Raw genomic sequence first — 17,488 nt, forward strand, 5'->3', positions numbered from 1 at the left:
GCACATCTGCTGCACTGAGACCACAGAGACCACAGGACATGTGTCCTGACCAAGGAAGGCATGTGTTAAACTGCATGGCACACATAGGTGTCGTTAATATCTTAGTGTCTGCTCTGGGAACTATTGACCGTCCGGTAGTGAAAGTGGGATTCAGCACTCTCGACCCAAACGTGCACATCAATAGCACTTCAGCCAATACACTTTCTCTGCAAAGACAACATAATAGTCAATCAAAAAGATTATCTGGTAGAAGCAAAACAAGGTTAGTGATAAGGAATGGAGCATCTAGAGGGTGACTAATTTGGACTAATACTAAATATGGAATGGAGCCAATGACACGTTTCTGTTTGCTGTGTATTGCACTCTGGCATCTGATAAGTAGGTAAATGAATGGCAAATTGCAGCTTTGAAAAGGTGGATTGTACTACATTTCAATGAACCCTTTTCCACTAGTGTTGTTAATTTGTTGTGTTTTAGCAGGTAATGAAGTTTCTGAAGCTGAAGAGTGCAGTCATCCGTCCTAATAATAGTGTTCTTGGTGTGCTTTACATGTTATTGTCTGTCACTTAGCTGAGGGAAATAGGTTTCCCAATAGGTCAGTACAAACAAGCTGACGGCCAAGAACATTACATTAGTGTGTTTCTGTGTGTCTGTATCCCTGTCTTTAGAAAGGGTATGGGATATGACAGTATGATCAATGTGATCTATTTAATGATAATAAAATTAATAATAATAATAACACTTGTTATAATAAGACCTAACCCATCAAGCTGTTCTCGTGAACTATTCGTTATATTCATAAACTGTAGCCATGAAAACTAAATCGCTGTGATTTGAATGTATTCCATGTATTTATTACTGTAAGCTCCACATTTACTGCTGCTGTAAGGAAGAGATTGCCAGTACAGTAGTACTATGACTTATGAGTTATGACTGGAGTTCCTAGTATAAGGCCGCTAAAAAACACATAAGGACGAGGTCAGGGTGGTGGGTTGGTCCTAAAACACAGGATTTTCAAGCGGGGGAGCAGTGTTCATTTCCCAGAAGTACTACTTAAGGGGACCAGTGTTTTAACCCAAACCACAAACTTTAATGTCACCTTGCCATCACCTTGGTTGGCCAAACTTAAAGGTACAATATGCCACATTTCTACGTTAAATGTCTAAAAATTGCCCTATCTATGTTATGTATTTTTTTGAGTTGTGTAGGCACACTATCCCAAATGTTTCCACCAAATGTCAAACCCCTTTTTTGAAACGGGACATTTCCTTTAGTCGACTGTCAGTGGCGTCATATCCTTTGACCCTCTAGTTACTAGAAACAGACTAGACCCAGGCAACCAAGTTGCAACAGCGGCCATCCATAACGTTGGCTACGTCTCCGTCAGCGCTACCGGTGTTTGTGACGAAAGTTTCCTTCCTGCCTAATTTTTTTATAAACATACACTGGGCTTAAAGTAATTATGCACCGTGCCGGAGTTCCGACGTGCGGCCGTTTGGATAAATAAATAAATAAATTTGGAAACTTGCATGCGGTTTTATATTTACGGGTTAAATGATTTCACCTACCAATCATATGATAGCAGCTCTAACTAACGCAGAGCTTAAAGTACTCAGGCCTGGTGCCGTATTTCTGGGCAATGACTATTTTAGAAAAATAAGGAAATTAAAAAATCCACATGGGATTTGTTTTTGATGCATTTGACCATATGGCCTTAGCAATTCACAAGCAATGCTCTTGTTTATTTTAAAGTGTCAATTCAGGCACCGTTAAGGCACCAAGACCGTTTTATAAGTTCAATTGTTTTAGGAATGTTGAGGGTAAAATGTGGAAGAGAAGTCGTGAGCAGGTGTCGGAGAAGTCAGAGATGAGGTTGAAAAGATGGGGTTTTTATACCCCAATTACAGCCAATGCGGCAAAAATAGGGATATAAAAATTAAGGAAAGCAAAAAATAAAAACTTTCAACAAAATAAAGTGAATTGACCAGAGAGTCAAAAACAGTCCATATATACAGTATTACAGCTGTTTACAGGTTGACCTTTGAACTAATCACTATTCAAGACTGAGAGCAGCAGACTTACGTCGTGCTCAATCTAGCCTCCCCTTACCAAATGACACTGCTAGTCTATTTGAGCCTAAAGCACGCCCGTGAAATTGGTTAATACAGTTATAATACATATCGCTATACAGCAAAACCTTTACACAATATTATTCATATGATTCACACCAACATTGGACAAAGCTACAAGATATATTGACAGCTGATAAATTAATTACTCACTTCATGTTGCCCCGAAATCATAGTGTCATTTAAACCCCGAAATGGTATGTTACACTATGTTCACTTTTAAACTCAATAAAGAGACACGTAGTTAACAAAGACATATGTGTTGCGTGGTTACTATAACCGTCATGTTTACAAACTAAATGGCATGGTTTACACAATACGAGAATGATGTGTTGATGGATGTAGCTATAGCATATAAATTACTGCAGTATTTGAATCAGGAGAGACTTTGTTACAGATACGTACATATGCATAATAAGAAATGTACAGTCTTTGGAGATTAGACTCCATCGTTATGAAATTATATTTTTTTAAAGGTGTAGTAAACAAAAAGATAATCCCCTGATGGAGTCTAGACACTGATAGTGGTGTGAGGAGCCCAAAGACCAAAGCAAGGAGCCGACAGTAGCGGTCTCCCGGAGGAGGACCCAGGAGCCGTGCGTAATGAGGACCGGGGGACCAAGAGGAGGAGGAGGGTGGTGCTCTTAGCCTGAAATGACAGCTGAGCAGCAGAGAGAGACAGGTTTAAAACAGGGATGTAATGCCGTGATTGGCTCCTGAAATTCATGGCCACTTCTGATTGGTTAAAATAAAAGTGAACGCCTCTAACAGCTGTTCAGTTTAGAGAGAGAGATAAGGGAGTCTTCCTGAAGAAATTTACGCTGTGCTCCATTAGATGTTAAGTATGTGTACAAGAAAGCTATGGTAGTACTGTGGGGAATTTGATGAATGGCTAGGTAAACAGATGCTTTGAAAACTGTGATAATTAATAGCAAATATTGTCACGCTAGACAAACATACACAGGCAACCTTTGCACTAAGTCTTTAAGAAATGAAATAAGTTGCGCATCGCTGCACAGGGTGACTAGACACCAGTTCAGGTAATGCGAATGAGGAAATCAGACAATTCAATTCAGTTTTATTTATCTTATTAAATCATAGTAACAGTTATCTCGAGATAATTTACAGATAGAGTAACAGGGTGTCCCCGGGGTTTTAAAAAGTATTAAAAAGTGATGAATCAAAATTGTCAAATTTAAGGCCATTAAAAGTGTTAAATGTAGTCTCAGAGGTATTATTTTTTTTAAATTTAGGTATTATTTTTTTCAGACTATCAGGTGTCCTATTCTGAATGAAATTCTATCCTGCGTTCGCAATTAAATATGGGCTTTTGCATGTCTGGGCACATAATCAAAGATCTTTCGTCTATGTTTGATGCTGACGTCATATTCAGTGGTTGTTCGACATCTCAGAACACTGCCACTCAACAGAAGTGGGTGGCTTACGTTTTATTTTAGACTTGCTTCAAGCCATATCTTCAACGACTGGACAACCATCGTCGTCTTTTAATAGGCAAATGCAAGTTTTCCGATAGCTGGGTGAACAAGCCAGAGTTTAAGGAATGGCTCAGGCCTGTAGTAGGGAATAACAGGCAGGCTTATTGTTCAGTGTGTAAAAAAAACATCAATGTCAACTGGATGGGAGCTAACGCACTTTGGTCGCATATGCAATCCACTAAACATAAAAATTGATATGTTGCAATATGTTGTTAATGAAATGTTGTCTCTAAATCTATTCATTTCTGTATGTTATAAATGTCAAAATTTGTGTAAATAATAGAAAGGTTGCTGATTAACACTTGCAATTCAGTGTTGTGACGGTTTTAAAAAAAATTCTGAAAGTAAATTTAACTAAAGGATTGCTGTACATACCCTGAGTAAGTCTAGACCACACTCTTTAATTTATACAATTGTTTCAGATGTTTCTTGTTTTACTTTTGTTTTAAATGTCGTGATATACAGTAGATCTTCAATTTCATTCATAATGGTCTTAAAAATGTGTTACAAAGTCTTAAATTTGACTTGGTAAAACCTGCAGAAACCCTGCTTATGCTGTTAATGAAATATTAGTAATGTACTGTACATGTCCCCCATGTCTCTTTCCTGCCTTCCTCTTTCATCCTTTTCTTTTATACTTTCTTTCCTCTTTGGCCTTCTTTCTTATTTTCCATTGTTTTTAACCTTTCATTCCTGTAGTACCAGAGATGAAGTATTACTTCTTTCTTTTCCCTAGTCTGACTCTTTCTTACTTGCATTCCTCATTTCCTTCTGCCCTTTGCCATTCCCACTATTCTTCACTCTCAACATGCTTTTTGCATTCCTTTTCTCTTCCCCTTTCCTTGCTTGTTCAGTTCTTTCCTTGTTCCCTATTTTTCTTTCTTAAAATGTACTTCTACAGTAACACTCCTACTATTACTATAATTCATACTCCTTCAGCTGCTCTTTCTTTTACAGCCTCTGAAGCAGTAACTCTCACCTCTTAGCAATCATGCTTCATCTCTCCAGAAAGCACTGTCTAGTTTATTTTCACATTCTTTTTGATATTTTGTTTACCATCATTTTATGTCTCTTTCTTCTCTTTCTTCTATGCCTTGTGGCAGCCAAAGTACTCACACTAGATCATTATAGTAAATTGTGTGAATTTTTCAATTGCACTATTGCATTACATTTTTTAGTCTACTGCTTTGCCAGTAATATAAAGTCATAATATAACTGTTTTCTTACATTCTTTTGCCATTGCGAGGTAGTTGTGTAACACATGAGATGTGTAACCAGCCTATTTCAATAACAGATAATGATTGAGTATGAAAGCATCACTTGGTTGTGGTGTACATTCAATTTGTCTGCATAATTGCCATCACATGGTGAAACTGAAAGGAAAGACAGGACACACATAAATCATAATCCCTCAAAAGAAAGAAGGAAATACGATTTTCATTTGGACAAATGGCTTTTCTTCTGTTTTCCACATTACAGTTAATACATTGTGTTGCAACTAGACAAAAATAATGATTACAAGCCAAACAATAAGCCCATTGTAAGACTGTGTTAATTCTGTACTCTGCCTGAGGTCAGATTTGTGAGCCACAGCATCTCACATACAGTACAATTTATTTTGTATGTTTTCAGCTTTTATTCAGGTTTAATAACCGACCACACTGAAGCCTATGCATTCAAACTGAAGGATTATAACACTTTAAACCTACTAGATTAGAGAGAGGGAAACAGATAATTTATGTTTTTGTGTGTGTGTTGTGTGACAAAAAGTCACACAAAAATCTAAGATTAGATCTAAAAAATTATATTCTCACAGTAGGACATATAGTTTGTGTGTATACAGTACATGTGTATATATATGAATACACACACACACACACACACACACACACACACACACACACACAGAGTGGTTTATGATAATGTCGGCTTGCCTGTAGCCCTGGCTGGTATGGTGATGGTGATGATGATGATGATGAGGTGCCAATCTAAAAGCCATTACACCTCCCTATGAGTTCTATTATCACTGCTGGCTAATAATTGCATTGGGCTGTGGTGCTACGAGAGCGACAGCCTGGTTCTACTGCTTGTCTTTATGGTCGACCCGATATGATCTCCGGGCGCACTGGTGCGAACACTCTGGACTTTTTATGGTGCCCTTTTGTGTCACACGGGCCAGGCGGAGCTGAGACTGAGAGATAGGAATAGGAAGAAAAGGGAGAAGGAGTTAATGTTAATTAAGAGAGAAGAATGAAGGAGGGGAGAGAAAAATCAAATCCCATTTATGAGACTATTTACTGGTCCTCTGCTCTCATTTTTAGTCATCCTTTTCTTTCAAATAAGAGAACAATGAGGCTGGTTTCACGATTAAATGGATGGTGGGTCATGCAAGGACGCCTGAACGTGAACTGAACTGACGTCTCCCCTGTATTATCACTAATTTAATGTGTTTTTTATTACTGGTGTTAGTGGATTTTCATCTCTCTATTTGCATTCCAACATTCAATCATTGATATTTAACTATAGATGAGCTTGGCTAAAAAGCTCACAAAGGAGAAGTCTGTTGGTTTCAATGGGGATTTTTATTCTCTAACAAAAATAATGAGGCAGTGGTAGCCAAGAGGTGAAGACAATAAGCTTGTGGTCACTGGTGAAATCTTTAGTGAAACTCCTTCCTGGAGAGGCAAGACAACACACTCCATTTACTGATCAGCCACCACTGAGATGCTTACAGCAAGGCACTACATTTAATTAATCCAGCAGAGCAGCCTACCAGAATATGGCTGTTGTTGAATTAGAAGATCCTAGGTATGCGTGTTTCTGCATAAAATAAATGGTTTCGCTAAAAACAAGGAAGCGCTCAGTCAGCCTTTTCTGGAAAAACGAGAGAAAAGATAAAACAACAGTTGAAACGTAGTTATCAGGACCTGTTTAGATCCATCTTCTTTGGATCATGTCAATCAGTGCAAGATGCCGATAACATACACTGAGCATGCAATAGATCAAAAGATCATTTGCATGGACCTGTTCTCAGGCAGCTCAAAGGACTGCTCAACAGCAGAATCAGACACATTTACATGGATCTGGTGATGCTGAAAAAAGATGCATATGCAATTATTTTCCTTCTCTCCTGCCTTATCATTACCTCAGAGACCTCCCTCTATCTCCCTTTCATTTCATCTTGGTTGTCCATCAAGAGCTCTGCTTTGATATTCATCTGACTGCGTGATTAAGATGCAAAAGAGAGAGTTGCAAGGTCCAAGGTCATGTTCTTCTGTTTTCTTTTCACCTCTTGCACCTTTTCATCCTTATCTTCTCTCCTGCCCTGGTTTCTCCTCTCTGCTGCTTCTTTGAGGTTGTATAACTGAATTTATGCCTGAGTGGCAAAAACATATATTTGGGTCATTGACAAATAAGGTTTTTAAAATGTGTCTAATCTTAAAAAAATGGACAGAATACAGAATAAAAAATTGTCTTAATTGTTGTTGTAATTATGAGGGTTTTTTAAAGTGCCCATGTTATGACAAAATCACTCTTTCTGGGATTTGGGGTGTTATTTTGTGTCTCTGGTGCTTCCACATGCATACAAACTTGGAAAAAAGCATCCATGCAGTTTTGTCTGAGATACGCGTTTCTGAACGTCCTCTGCCTTTGGTCTTTGGGGTGAGATGTTCAAAATCTCCACGGCTTTCTACGTTTTTAGCCTAGATGAGCTGGCTAACCGTAGCGCATGCTAGCGCTAGCATGCTAGCTCATTATCAATGGCTAAACACTACGACAACATGCACTAGTTCACCATAACCTACAGAAGGACTACTTCCATGTCCATGTTTTCAAGTATTCCACAAATGCACCCTCGTTTAGAAGAAGTCTCCGAGCTAATCCTGCCTTGTACTGACCAAAGTCGGAGAAACAGTAACAAGTTTTTTTTTTCTGAGTGATTTTCTTTGGTAAGTATACCTTAGAGTGTCTACAGTGCCTGACACGTTATTATTTTGTAGTTGAGCTTGGTATTATGAGATTGTGATCCTAGACACTTACCTCGGCAGTGTTTGTTGGAAAGCTGACCATGGTTTTATGGCACTCACAGATATGGGGCCTGTTGCAGAAACAGTTCTCTGTGCATTATTTTTCCTGGTTCTAATGAAATCACCAGGTGTATTCCCAAATTTCCCTTTACAAGGGGCATGACGTCGGGAACAGCTTCGTCAAATCTTCTGATGTCCTCCTCACACACCCAGAAGAACTTTACTTCACTTGATGCCAGTCTCTCCATTGAAATTCTGTAAAAATCCTCAGGGGTTTGAATGTCTGCTCCCCCTGTTGACAACAGCATCCCCAACCCCATCTGGTGCGCCTTTCCTGTGAGACCTCTCAGAGAAGTTCCAAGTGACCTAATTGAATCCTGAAAGGAAAGGGATGGTGCTCCGCAGGTAAAAGTTATTTTTGTTACGGTACTGATTGACCGGTCCCTCTATCATCATCATAGAGAGTAGTAGGACGTGGATTCCTACACATCTTTTATCACAGGCTCAAGGTGGGCCCACACAGCTCTCTCATCATGCTGGAGGCACCAAAAGATACTGGCGCAGGACTGCACACCAGCAGAGGTGTAGGCAACACATGAGTGGAAAGTAGCCTGCCTTCTTTTCCTACCAAAGAAATAGCCTGCACTTCTCTGTTCAGTTTGCAACCAAAATGTTATGAAAAATCAACATGTAGGACCATGTCATCGTCTCTCAGAAGAGGTGTTTTGCAAGGCCGTCAAGCTTGCGATTAAAAAGCTCCAACAAATCAGTGTAAGTGCCATTCTGCGTCTCTTTGACAAAGTTCATAATGGTCCACGTCACCATCTCCTCTGCCTGGGGTTTTGAAACTTCCACTTCATCATAGCAGCATTTTGCACAGAATCGGTGCAAGTCTTGTTGTCTGGATTGGACACAATTGGGGACAGCAGCTGAGCAACACTGGTTGTTTTCAGAAGATCTTTCTGCCGCAGTTTTTCAGACAACAGTTTGACATTTTCATGTTTCATGAAGGCACATGTGTTCCTGTCAGACGGTTTTGGCTGAGTTACATAGAAGGGAAAATATCTGTCAAATTGTAAGAGAGTCTGTGGGACCTTTCCATTTCAGAATTAAATGAAAGATGGAGTTTAGCTAGGGGTTTAAGGAGAACACTCCTCTGCTGTTTGTTTTTGTTTGTTGTCACTGTGTTTTTTTCTCTCCTTGCAGCAAGTGACTGTTCTTTGCACCCCTGTTTCCTTCTGTTGTCACTTAAGCATTTTCCTGGCTCTGTTCTGTCTTAATCTTTCTAGGTGTTTTCGAAATATTTTGGTTCACTTTCTGGCAGCATTCATTTTAGTTTTTGGCATTTATTTTGACAGGACGGCTGAAGACACGAAATGGAAGAGAGAGGTGGAATGACATACAGCAAAGGGCTGCTGGTCAGAGTCGAACTCAGGCCTGCTGCATTGAGGAGTAAACCTCTACCGCACTACCAACTGAGCAATCTGGGCACCCCCATTTCCATTTTCATCATGTTTATATCATGGCACAACTTTGCTCTGTCTCTTCTGCCATCTAAAGCTGCTTGCCCTCAATGGTGTGGAAGATGCTCTAAACTGTTCTCTGCGTTAATGTTAGGGGGGTCAGCCTGAAGCTGTGCTACGGGAGTTGCATCCACTGACCCAGGTGCTACAATGGGAGTTGTATCCAGCATCTCTGGTGTGCAATTTAGCCCATTCCCTTTCCCTGTGCCTTCTCTGATCTTCCTTTCACTGTTTTCTCCCTTTATTCTGTTCTGTTCTGGACAGCTGGCTGATGGGACGCTTCAAAACTTTTCCCTCTCTCTTCCTCTTTTGCTAACTATAAAAACATCACCAACACTAAGGTTAACAATAGTACAATATTATCAACTGAGCAAAACTGATGTTCATGTGCATCTAATGAATAGTTGTAAAAATATACAATGAAATAACGGAAGTTAACATGTGTGTTTAATCCAGAAATGACATTCCTTCTGGTTGTGCCACCTGATTTTTGCTTCAAATTTCAAATTATACAGGCATTTTCTTGGACACCTATATTAACCTTTTGTCTTTGTTAATAAGTCCATTCATTTAATTTTATTATGCAAAAAGAATTTTATATTAAAATAACTTTTTCTTATTTTTACATTGGTCAGTTGGGGTCCTCTCGATGACGCAATATCCTGTTAACTCTTTTAGCTCTTCACTTTACAATAAAAGTTTTATGAATGTGGTTACGCCACCAAAGTAATAAAAGCACTCAGACACAAAAATCTGCATGTCACGTCACACATTTGAGAAAGAATTCGGGCGAAGCCACTTGATCTGGCTTTACTGTTGATTTGTTCCTTTTTCCTGCAAACGGAACTAAACTGAACATTTACCCTTTTTTGCCTCATAGGGCCTCTGACGGGGTACCTTAATACACCCTAGGTTCAGTTTGTCACATATCTTTCTGTACTGCTCCATTATTACTACATCGAGATGATGATGTCTTGGCTCATGTTTCTGAACAATATGGGGTAATTTCTGTCTGAAACTGTTAACACTGCTGGGAATACATCTCACACAGACAAAGTCAAATATTTACTGCGAGTAAACTTGTGATGCAACCATGGCTATTTGATACGTAGGTCATCAGAGTTGTAGGACAAGTGTTAGTTGTCATCGTTGTTGTCGTCGCCATCGCCATCGCCGTCCCTCCCCCCAACGGCCACAGCATTTGCTCCACTGACCTTTTCAAACAGGCATGCTTGTGCTTGTCCCCAGCCACGTCTGTATAGCCAAAGCCAATATCCAGTGATTTATTTCATTTGGCTGCTTGAGTACATCCTCTTGGCTGAACTGTTCTGCCTTTGACAAAGATGAAGCTCCATCCTGAGCCCCGCGCGCTTTGTGGTTGTCCCCCCTCATCTGCTCTCATCCACTGTCACATCCCCGCCCTGCACTGAGAAACCCACACAGGACAGGGCTCAGCATTATGAGGTTACTTGTGGCTTGTGCTATGTCCACGCTTCATGTGAGGGTTCTGGAGTACGGCCAGACACAATGACTGAGCCACTTACAGTGGGGCTCAGATGTTTTGGCACCCCAGGTAAACATTTGTATTAATGTGCATAAAGAATCCAAGAAAAGATGAAAACATATCCAAAATGTATCAAATGACAGATTAGACATTCATATAATATGTCACAATTTTTTTTTTTTAAATTTCCCCATCATTTACACTTTCAAAATAACAGAAAACAAAAACATGGCGTCTGCAAAAGTTTGGGCACCCTGCACAGTTTATGGCATGCACCGCCCCCTTTGGAAAGCTGAGACCTGACAGTGTCATAGATTGTTCTCAATCATCGTCTGGAAAGACCAGGTGACCAGGGTTTAAATGCCCAGACTCATCTGACCTTGCCCCAACAATCAGCACCATGGGTTCTTCTAAGTAGTTGTCTAGAAAATAGTTGACGCTCACAAAGCAGGAGAAGGCTATAAGAAGATAGCAAAGAGTTTTCAGATGCCAATATCCGCAGTTTGGAATTCAATTAAGAAATGACAGTCATCAGGAACAGTGGAAGTTAAAGCAAGATCTGGAAGACCAAGAAAAATATCAGACACAACAGCTCGCAGGATTGTGAGAAAAGCAAGTCCAAACCAACGTTTGAGTGCACGATCTATCCAGAAAGACCTGACAGACACTGGAGTTGTGGTACACCATTCCACTATAAAGAGATACTTGTAGAAATATGGTCTTCATGTAAGAGTCATCAGAAGAAAACCTCTTCTACGTCCTCACCACAAAAATCAGCGTTTGAAGTTTGCAAATGATCATATAGACGAGCCTGATGCATTGTGGAAACAAGTTCTGTGGACCGATGAGGTTAAAATAGAACTTTTTGGCCGGAATGAGCGAAGGTACGTTTGGAGAACAAAGGGCACAGAATTTAATGAAAAGAACCTTTGTCCAACTGATAAGCGTGGGGGTGGATCAATCATGCTTTGGAGTTGTATTGCAGCCAGTGGCACAGGGAACATTTCACGAGTAGAAGGAAAAATTGATTCAATAAAATTTCAGCACGTTTGGACGCTAACTTGATGCCATCTGTGAAAAAAGCTGAAGGATGACTTCTACAAATGAAACACACCTCAAAATCCACAGTGGAATACATCAAGAGGCATAAACTGAATGATTTGCCATGGCCTTCACAATCTCCTGACCTCAACCTAATTGAAAATCTATGGATAGACCTTAAAAGAGCAGTGCTTGACAGACAATCTCAAAGAACTGGAAGAATTTTATTAGTAGGAATGGGCGAAGATAGCTAGAAGCCATTTTTTTTTCTTCTGTTATTTTTAAAGAGTAAATGGTGGAAATAAAATCTAACTTTTGTGACATATTATACGAATGTCTAATCTGTCATTTGATGCCTTTTGGAGATTTTTCCATCTTTTCTTGGCTTCTTTATGCACATTAATACAAATTTTTACCTGGGGTTTAACTTTTGAGCCCCATTGTATATTGGTAAAGCAGGCAATAAGAAAAGCAGCACAGTGGTCAGTAGGCTGTTGTTTGACAACCAGACCGTATCTTGGGGGCTTAAACCCTGCTGTCTTTGTGTTGCAGTAAACAGAAGTGGAAGGAGGCAGGGGGGTAGAGGATGCAGGAAATGAGCTTTTGAGGACATGGACCTATAGAGCTTTGCCTGTAGCAAGAGCATTTGGTATTCACCCTCGGAGGGTTGTGTCAGCAACAACTCTCAGAGGTCGACATGAAAAACACATCCCTCCCACGCACTCTTCTCTCTGAGATTGGATAAATATATATATATAAAAAAACTTAAAGAGAAGACTTTGGAGTGTCATCTCATATAAGCATGTTAAATGTCATCTGCTGTTCTCATATTTTCTGAGGCTTTAATTTTTGGATAATTTTGCTATCATTTCCCCAACAATAATCATGGGTGTTAATATTTCGAAAGTGCATGTATTTAAAGCAGAGAGATATAAAATGACATGGTGAGGTGCTTGCTGTTTTTAATGCATGGTGGGAGAAATAAAGAACATGATTCAGTTCAGACTTTATCTTTATACATAAATATTTATGGCTATACATAAGGATTGAAGAGTAATTATAAGTCTCTGTAAAGTGTATTTAAGGACAATCATTAGTTTAAGTCTACCAGATATCTAAGGCAGATATGTTTGAAATAAGTATCTGGTATCAAGGGAAAGGGCTCCCAAGCTCAGACCGTCCCCACTGATCTGAAACACACCTTGGCGCTCATTTCAGCAAGAACACCTACAAAGAGTTGAACACTGTTGCTAATGCCTTGCTGTCATAAAATATGGAAATAAAATAAAAAGTTTAGTGTAGATGTTTTGTTCTCACCCGGGGAATTGACATGTCTGTGGTGAATCTACTGTGTTCTGCCTTTGTCATCGGTACACAAGTGTCCATTCACATTCCTCACAAAACACAAAAAGAAAATTTTCATTTTACTGCTTGTCCTCCACCAGGGAAGTTGTGACGAGAGCCGTAGTTCCATTAAATGAATGTGTCACACACCTTAACATGTCAGCCCGTCTTGTGCAGTTTATTTTGAGCAGTGTGTAAATTCTCTCTAAACCCCTTCAAATGTTGATTGGTGGCCTTTATTTGCTGGATGGTTAAGTGGCATTCAACAACATTGTGCTGTCTCCTGCTATGATACATGGACTGATGACTGGAAACAAAAAATTTATTTACTAAGGCCTCTGATTGGAGAAGTAGACATCTGTAACGAGGCATAGCAAGGTTTTTTGTCTCCAAAGCATGGTTCTATAATATTGTGTGGGTTTGGCCAAGAATTGTCATTTAAGTGTGCATTTTAATGGATGGCAGTGATCACCATAGCTATTTTTTAACCAATAATATTCAAATTTCCACGTGTCTGAATTGCAATTTCAATATTTTCTTAGTCAATTATGGCACACAATTGTGTACAAAATTTTAGTTTGATGCAAGTAATTGAGCTGACTTAATATTGAAGGTAACGTGGCATCTTGCTTGCTTTTAATGCCCCAAGGAAGCATACAGAACACCAGAGAAATGCCAAGGAGCTGCTGCCACCACTGATGCTGTGGTTATCCCTGTCTCTCAGCTCTTCTCTTCTCTTCTCCACTCTGTTGCCCTCCCACTGTTGTCACCATTTCCCTTTTTTCTCTCTCTTTATTCTCTTTATCTTTCGCTGCACATTTTTTAACTCCACAATAATAAAGGCAGAAGGGCATTACATCAAATCTCATATGCTTTCACATCTTTTTTTCATGCCTTGCTGGTGCAAAGAGATTTAGGGCAGAGCAAAACAGGAATGTGGGAAAAAGTGAGTAGGGTGTAGGTAGCGCACTAAGTGTATGTGGAGGAGTGCCAAAGACATAATGAAGCGAGGGTTTGGATTTGTCCATCTTTCCAAGTAGTAACATGTCAGTGAAAGCCAAGGGAGAAGAGTGCTATTTAGTTAAACAGAGGACACACTGAAAAAGAACATTTAACTCTTTTGACTCTAACAAAAGGTTAAAGGTTTCATTTCATTGAGGCAGTAAACAGTCAAAAGATTCATATGGACAGAAAACCTAATTACATCTAACAATATTTCAGTAGCTCAAAATAATCTTTGGAAAATATCCCATGCATGATCCTGATGCTGCATGTATGAATGCTTGTAGGCATAGATATCCAGATGGTGTATCTGTCTCCCTCTGTCTTTGTTCTTGCCAAATACTGCATACCCAGGAAAACTGTGAGATCTACTAGGGATGGATGTAATTTTCACAATTGAGTACTCGCATTAAATTATTATAGATAAATTCCTTTAGACATTCATCCCATTAACACCCACCCACACACTGTTCTTACCTGTACACATTCCTCCATACTATATGTATTGTTGAGGGCTTTTCATCACGACAAATCATGACCATTTTGTGCACACAGACTGCTTCAATGCAAACATACCTGCATGAACACTAATGCTAATTTATTCTTAATTTAAAATATATTGATGCACCGCAAATATTGACCATGTTCCTTCAACAAATGGCAAATGTTGACAGTGGCTATTCTGGTGGCTTTGTGGATTGTGTTTTCATGTGGGAACAGACATCATTTTACAGTTGGCTGTTGAAATCTGTGTAAGCTGTCTGAAGAGGAAGAAGAAGAAGAGGCAGCACTTTATGAACCCCACTCTTGGGAAATTAAACCCGATTTCATAACAATCCATCTGATATTTGTTGAGACATTTCACTTAAAACCACAAATGTCAACCTCAAGGTAGGCCTAGAGGATCCTAGAGGGTGGGGGGTCAACAAAGCATTAGGGATTCATCTCCTGACAACCTTGAATGTCTGTACAGAATGTGTGGCAGTCTAACAAATACTTGTGTAGTGGGTTGGTTTGAGCACAAGTGATGAGCGACTAACCAACATTGCCCTCCAAAGAACCCAACTCAGCTGCACAAGTTTAAAGTGTAACTGTAAAACCTTTATTATTCTGATATCAACAGCAGGTTACAAATCCTTTTTTTTACTGTGAAATCATTAAAAGCGCTGTAGCCACTTTGTTTGATTAAAGTTCCTGACACAGGTTTAAAGTGCCCATATTATGCTCATTTTCAGGTTCATAATTGTATTTTGAGGTTGTACCAGAATAGGTTTACATGGTTTCATTTTCAAAAAACACCATATTTTTGTTGTACCGCACATTGCTGCAGATCTTTTTTTCACCCTGTATGTTTAGGGTTCTGTTTTAGCTACAGAGTTAGACATCTCACTCACATCTATTATTGTTAGGAGTCGAACATGCTCAATAGCTAGATAAGATCACATCAGCTAGATAACTCTTTCTCCAACTTTGGTCAATACAAAGCAGGATTAGCTGGGAGACTTCTTCTAAATGTGTAACATGTACTGTACATGTAAGTAGTTCTTTTGTAGATGATGGAGAACTAGTGTGTGTTGTGGCAGTATTTAGCCCCCTCAACTCGACTAGTGACATAGAAAGCCGTAAGGATTTTGAACAGCTCACCCGGAGACTGAAGGCAGAGGACATTCAGAAACTCGTATCTCAATCAAAACACTATGGAACGTTTTTTTGTGCACTTTTGTATGCTTGTGGAAGCGCCAAAGGCACAAAATAACACCCCAAATCCCAGAAAAAGGGATTTTTTGATAATAAGGGCACTTTGAGAGAATAGAGTTGCAAAATTGACGTGACCTTCTTTTGCTAGGGCTCTGAATCAGTCATACGTCCACTGGCAGGAGTCTCAGTAGTTTCTAACTCATTCATAATGCATTATATGTTGTGATATAAGCAGAGTGGGGCAACTCTCACTTTTTCTCAAGTAGGAACACTGTTGTTGCTGTGCTAGCACTCTTCTGTTGGATCCGAATATTCCTTAGGTAGGGTAGGTATTCGATTTTCATTTTGGGGATTTGAATATTTGTTGTCGTGGTTTTAAAGGTGCATGTAGGCTGAAATTCACAGTGGTGTTTTGTAGGGATTAAACTTCTAGCTAAATGTCTGGCACAAGTCTGATGGTTGTAGAAGTATTCGTGGTTATACTGTGGCATCCTGTGGTCATTGTCAGGCGATTTGATAAAGGTAAAGATAGTAACGTTATGTATAATGCCAATACAGTGAGGCGCTGGCTGAGCATTCATTCACAAACACTGCGTCGGTCATCAATCATCAGACACTCCGGAAAAAACGCAGCTCTTTCAGTTCATGAAAGTTGAGACGATTCAACTTTTGGAGAAAAGCAACCCAACTTCACCCTGCGATGGACAATCATGTAACATTAACCGGCGACTACCAGACTCATCACGCAGTATAGCAGTTTGCAAGTCCTGTCATTTTACAGTAACAGGGAACATCACTGCCTCTATTGCTGCTACAAAAAAGTTTTAAAAACTAATGAAGGTAAAAAAAAATAAACAAAGGCACACGAGCACCTACTGTACCTGACAGGATTTTTTGCAACAAAAAGAGACTATTTCCTGCAACAACAAAACAGTCTTCTTTTCCTTTGCTCTTTTAAAAAAAAATAAAGCTGCCTTCAAGTGCTGTCGCAAATATTGAAGAGAAATGTTGATGAAAAGCACGGAAACTTGAATTTCACCTTGTTGCACTTAATCTAAAAAGTGCATGTTGTCTAGAACTTTTTAAAAGGCATTGTGGGAAATGTAAGAAAGTAGTAACTGAAGAAGAAGCAAGCGTCAGCTTCCACGACCAGAAACATGTTGTCCACACCTCACTGAGAGCTGAAATTAATGGGAGTGAGGGCACTTTGTCTGGCCTATCGGATCTCAGTGCAGCTGATCTGGGGGGCGTACAGAACTGACAGGTCACATGTCCAGGGCATTTCTTTTATTTGACAAAACTGAATGTATCTTTTGATTAAGTACTGAGGGATTTGTCAAGAGCTGAACCCCAATTAGTCTGTCAAGGTTTAACGGATCAACCTACCCCACAATCATTTTCTTCACACATTCATCTTGTGTTTATAAATTTACGTCATTCGCTACTTAATGTATTTACAGCCATAGGTCATTAGTTGAATTGTAATAACTGATCAAATGCTGTCAGTGCCTCTACACTTGCACACCAGCTACATTAATTTTAGGACAGACGTCCACCCTACTTTTTCCTTATTAATCCTAAATGTGCAACCTTACAAAGTCCAATAAGACATCAATAGGAAGTAGTGCATTAAATTGACGGAGGCGAGTCAATCAAGCAGTTGAATAGTGTAACTAAACGTTGCATTATAAGGTGATATTGAGATACATAGGGAACATTCAAA

At 39.5% G+C, this 17,488-nt stretch overlaps 1 protein-coding gene across 1 annotated transcript in view; it reads left to right on the forward strand.

The window, feature by feature from the left end:
* Positions 1-17,488, forward strand: part of asic1b (acid-sensing (proton-gated) ion channel 1b) — a 160,823-nt gene that overhangs the window by 35,655 nt on the left and 107,680 nt on the right. The gene's annotated exons all lie outside the window — the stretch shown is intronic.

The sequence above is a fragment of the Etheostoma cragini genome, chromosome 4 (genome assembly GCF_013103735.1).
Source record: "Etheostoma cragini isolate CJK2018 chromosome 4, CSU_Ecrag_1.0, whole genome shotgun sequence".
Classification (NCBI taxonomy): domain Eukaryota; kingdom Metazoa; phylum Chordata; class Actinopteri; order Perciformes; family Percidae; genus Etheostoma; species Etheostoma cragini.